Here is a 5,822-nt window from a genome sequence, read left to right as displayed (position 1 = left end):
GAGAGAGAGAGAGAGAGAGAGAACTTTCCAAGCATCAATTATATTGCATGGAAAGTTGGAAAGTTATGAGAGTTATATAATATTTCAACTAAGTTCATACATGTTTAAATACTTTGAATATAACTTGTGGATGGTTAAAATGAATTACTCTTCATTCAACGATTGTAAACGATGCGACTTTGGACAAAAAAAATTAAATTAATAAATAAATAGTTTCACTGTGTTGAAAGAAATAGTTTTCTACATTTGATTCTAATCTATAAAAAAAATGCTCTTTAAAAAAAACGCTCTTTAGGGGCAGCTTTTTACTGTCGCTGTAGGGGTAGAATACATACTGCCACTAAAAACATATATTGGGACGGATTGTTTACCGCCGCTAATGATATGATTATTCACTAGTTTTTATTACCGCCTCTATAGGGTTTTTTTTTTTTTCTTAAATTATAATGCACCAATCTTTGCCACCTGAAGACCCTTTAAGGCTATTGCCCTTTTGCATAGATTTAGACAATTATAGACCCTCCACACTCACCCAACCAAAAGAAACAAATAATATTCAACAAGAAGTCTTGACAAAAGAGGAAATGATTGAGATGATTAAACAAGTTTTGACAAAAGAGAAGATGATTGTGGATCATTTCAAAATATTGTTCTATAGACTCAGTTCTCTAAGCCTAAGCAAAAGAAATTGAAAACACTATGAAACCATTGTACTCAAAGTAGCAAGATACATTTTTCCTATCACGTGAAATGTAAATCAAATTTGATTTGTAAAGGTCTTGGATCTCATTCACTTCTCCTATTAGCATAATGCCCTCATTTTCTATCTCATAAACCCTTAGAATAAGAGAAATTCATCTCAATTATGTCAACCTGCACATATAACAAATTTTCAGTCAACAAGCATATTTATCTAATTAATAAGAACATCTTAGGTATTCAAAGGTAACTGAAAAGGACAATGACAGTTGAAGCAACTTTTCATTAAGATTCAGAATCTAAAAATGAAAACAAAAAAGACAGTAGAAGCAAATTTTCATTAAGATTCAGAATCTGTAACTAAAAAAAAAAAAATACAATACAATACAAGCAAAATTCTCATTAAGATTCAAAATCTATAACTGAAAAAAAAAACAAAGACAATAGAAACAAAATTCTCATTAAGATTGGACATATAGTCTGGAAGTAATGAAGAATTCTAGTTAACCAAGAAGATGTAGCAATCATACTGTCTCTTTTAGGAACAGGATTCTAGTTAACCAAGAAGAATTCTGCCTTAGGAACAGGATTCTAGGGATAGTCTTTTACCCACTTTTCTGATAATGAAGAAACTTATTGAAGCAGAAGGAACACGCGGGGGGGGGGGGGGGGGATAATCAAGACCCTCTTATAATATACAGAAAGGCCACACCTTGATTTCTAAATATTGAGACAGGAATGCTACAAGACATGAAGAACCAGATCTTAATCTCCTAATCATGAGCTCCCAATTCAAATAGAACTGAATAGGACAAGCCGACAAGGGGCTTTGAATCTGTTTTCTGGACGACTACCAATCGTCCTTTTTAAGTAACACAAAGAACGGACAGACTCATTTGGAAATACCAAGCTCCTTGATGTAGATAAATTACTGAAGTGGGATTATTTTACTGGAAATAAGCCTTGGGTTGGGCCTTTGGTCAAGGTTTTTTTTTTGGATTTTGAGTTCCATATTTTCAACTCAGATTCCCCTGCCACTTGAGATCGAGTATCTCTATGTTGGTACTCATCTCCATTACTCTGTTATAAATCTTAACTCTTTTTCGATCATCATCAGCTATCCTTCGATCTCCTCGAATCATGGCTATCCAAGAACCCAGATGCTTCAAGTTAGTCAGCTTTGATCCTAAGAAGCTAGTCCTCACTGCTGGTTCAACTTCAACTAACGAGACTCATGTTTTGCTTAGCTGAACCAGGGGAAGCATTCCTTCTCCCCACTCTCTACTACCCAGGGTACTATTCTATTCTCTTTCTTGTGCTTCTTCTCTTATTAAGAAAGTAGACAAGTACTCGATCATTTAAACTCGCCTTCAATATGTAGGTTTGATAAAGATCTGAAATGGAGAACTGGGGTGGAGATAGTCCCAATACATTGCTCAAGCTCCAACAACTTCCAAATCACACAATCTGCATTGGATGAAGCTTACAGACAAGCCCAAAAAAATAATTTGAAGGTTAAAGGTGTTCTCATCACCAACCCTTCAAACCCATTAGGCACAACTATAAGTTGAGAAGAGCTTAATCGCCTAATCGACTTCGTTTCTGAAAAAGATTTCTATCTAATAAGCGATGAGATCTACTCTGGAACTGTTTTTGACTCACCAGGTCTCATCAGCGTTTCAGAGGTATTGAATGATAGAAACCTTGAAGACAGTGATGTTTGGAACCGGGTTCACATCGTCTACAGTTTTTTCACCCTCTTTTGGTGCCTAATTTATCATTGAAATCCTCATATATCTTAGTCTGTGCTTTCTATACTCTCTCCTTAGCTTCAGTTCTAGAAATTTTATGACATTGTAAATCTTCTTTGTCCTTCCTCTTTTCCCAAGTTCTCAAACTAGATTTCTTACCCTGCTCATGGGGTGCTTGAACTCCTTGATCCACCACCAAGGATTGCTCTATGAATGTCGCTTTCCTTCAGATTTGCTTAGAACTTCTTTAGATACACCAACTAGACATGATTGTTATTTGCTACTAGACATCAATGATCAGAAGAAATATGTTCCTATCAGCCAAAGCAATGTTTGAGTCTGCCTGGGACAAGTAGTGTTACCAGTATTGTGAGAATTTCTGATAATTATCTCGTGGTCAGATTTCTGATCACTAGTGGACCACCATTGGCTAGAGAAATTACAGACCTTGTCATGGCAAGCATTGCTATTATTGGATGCAAAACTTCTCCCTAGTTGATTGATCATTTAACCAAGAAGATGTAGAAATCATACTGTCTGTAGTTATTATACAAATCCTCCACCCCCTTTTTTTATTGCAGAAAATGATTTCATACAAAAGTTAAACTGAAGAATAAGAAGAGAAAAAGGGACGATATGCCCATCATGAAATCAGAGGAGTTATTCTACTTTCCTACAAAATAACCTCAGACGCTTTATTACATGTACAAAATGAAGCAAATCAAAATATAAAATTAACATATATACTTTCATGTATAAGAGGAAGAATTGTTTTACCCAAGAGTTGGAAATGTATAAGATTCATGTAGAAGCTGAATTCTCCATTAGTTACTTCCTAGTTTTTCAAAACAAAAGATATCACAAACTTATGGATATCGTTATCGATAAAACTATAATCTCTAACATCAAAATTGAGAAGAGCTAATCTTTATCTAGATTAACTGAATCTTGTGAGCTTCTATTCATGAAGAGTTGGGTAAGTTTTTCAATTAGTGATTGCATACTGCTAATCACATCTTCATTCTGCTTCCTTTCTAATTCCAACTTCTCTAGAATCTCCACTTTATTTTGCAACTCCTTGTTCTTCCGTTTGAGTGCAGCATTACTTTTCTACGATTCAAGGTCTTTTGGGTTTACCCCAACTCCAACTAGGCGCACTCAGCCATGAGATTCCTCACCAAATGATTGTATCCATATGGATTCACGAGTCTCTTTGTTTTTCTGTAATACTACTGGCATCGCCGCTAACTTATCTTCCATCTCTTTCTACAAATTATTGCAAACCAAGCAAGTTACCAACAATGATCAAGGACCTAGTAACTATGAATAAAAAACACAATATATACCAGCTTTTTGGCTGATTCTTCATCAACAAGTTCTAAGTTCTTAGTTCTTTTTCACATGTGTTATCTTGTAAAAATCAATCTTTAACGGTTCTTCACCAATCTCCTGAAGCTGATCAAATAAAAAAAAAGGATAAAAAAATACAAAATATACCATCATCAGTTCTTCAAATGATCTAATAAAGTGTAGTTCACAAGATACGAAACTAACCTTTTCATCAAAAACTTGGGCAAAACTTTGTCAGCCCGCAGTGTGACTCATTTTCTATTGCTTTGTATTCTCTTTATTCCGCGAACACATTTCCTATCATAGTGAAAACACAAATCATACAATATTCGAGAAGCAAATACGAAAACATGTAACAGGTTTGTATAGGCATCATTACCTGATACTTCACATCACCCCACATATCTATAAGGTATTTTCATTGATCCAATAGAACATGGACATCACGTTTTGCAAAGCATTCATCAATCGTTATTGATTTATCATATATTTCTTTTAATTCAAGCCTGAAGTCCTTCCACTGAATACCCATGTTTCGAATAACCCATTTTTTTGCTAAAATTTCAATTTCATAATAGTCCTACAGAATAATGTAGTATATTAATTAAAAAAATTAAAATAAAAACACTTTACAAAAATCATACATTAAAAATGTTAATGTTGGTGTCACCATACCATAAACTTTTTCCCAAACTGATTCTTTATAGTGTTAAGGAACTTTTCGCCATTCCCAATAATTTAGTGGCATCGTGGTAGGTGTCCTTACATTGTGCCCATCCATGTAAGTAATCGTGATGCCTCCTTACCAACCCCTTGGTGATAACGATTGGTCATAATTTTACCTTTTGGCCACTTGGCAAAGAAGTTGTAGCGAATCCCCTTGACCATAGGAGGCTTCCCAAATGTAGGAAATTGAACACCCTCCAACTGCTCTAGCATGTCACTACCTGAAGGTGGCTTTGGTGGTTCCCTAAACTCTTTATGACCATTAAAGGATCTCTTATCCCTCAAAAATTTATGATTCATGTCGAGGAATTGACGACTACCTAGGTAACAATGCTTACCACCATATTTCAACCAAGTTGACAATGTATTTTTGTTGCAACATGGACAAGCAAATGCACCTTTGGTGCTCCAACCTGACAGGTTAGCATAGGCAAAAAAATCATTTATGGTCCATAAAAGACATGCATGTAATTTGAAAGACTCTTTCTTATATGCATCATAGCTATAAAAACACATCTATTTCATTCCCCGGTTGTCTAGGACCTGAAGTTAACAATGTCAAAATAAATGATGGTTGTTTCATATACATGCATGAGGCATGTTATATGGTACAACAACAATAGGCCATGTGTTGTGCCCACTGCTCTTTAAACCAAAAGTACTAAAGCCATCAGTAGCTAGTTCAAGTCTAACATTTCGAGCATTCACACTGAATGTTGGATGTTGTTTTTTAAATTCTTTCCAGGCTTCTGAGTCTGCAGGATGACGTAACTACCCATCATCCGTACGCTATTCTTTATGTCATCTCATTTCAGCTAATGTTGTGGATGACATGTATAATCTTTGCAGCCTCGGTTTCAAAGGGAAATGGCGCAATGTTTTTGCTGAACGTTTGCGCCCTATTGCTTCATTTACTCCATACCTTGGAGTACCACATTTGCCACATAACTCAAAATTCGATGCCTCATTCCAGTACAACATGCAATCATTAGGACATGCATCAATTTTTTTGTAGGTTAGCCCCAATTTTTTAATGATCTTCTATGCTTCATATAAAGATTTTGGTGTAGTATTCTCTGGGGGAAATGCTTTCTTCAATAATTCCAGCAACATGGAGAATGACTTGTTACTCCATTTTCAAAGACACTTATATGGTATAATTGAATAAGGAATGACAATTTGCTGAAATCCTTACATCCTGGATACAATTCTTTCTCTGGATCTTGTACCAGTCTATAAAATTTATCCACCTCATGACTTGCTCCCTCTTTGTACCTACTTGGGTCACTAACCCCA

At 35.4% G+C, this 5,822-nt stretch overlaps 1 long non-coding RNA gene across 2 annotated transcripts; it reads right to left on the bottom strand.

Moving 5' to 3' along the window:
• Positions 1-569: 569 nt before the first annotated feature.
• Positions 570-4,334, bottom strand: LOC122068093. 2 transcript variants are annotated; one of them, XR_006136974.1, is made up of 3 exons: positions 4,180-4,328; positions 4,005-4,097; positions 570-873 (listed from the first exon to the last, which is right to left on the bottom strand). It is a non-coding gene; the product is annotated as an uncharacterized LOC122068093 (long non-coding RNA). The 2 variants fall into 2 exon arrangements; XR_006136973.1 differs by having other exon boundaries at positions 4,005-4,334.
• Positions 4,335-5,822: the final 1,488 nt, after the last annotated feature.

This window comes from Macadamia integrifolia, unplaced genomic scaffold, assembly GCF_013358625.1.
Source record: "Macadamia integrifolia cultivar HAES 741 unplaced genomic scaffold, SCU_Mint_v3 scaffold3384, whole genome shotgun sequence".
Taxonomy (NCBI): Eukaryota; Viridiplantae; Streptophyta; class Magnoliopsida; order Proteales; family Proteaceae; genus Macadamia; species Macadamia integrifolia.
Note: the sequence above shows the minus strand (reverse complement) of the source record. Positions and strands in the feature narration are given on the sequence as shown.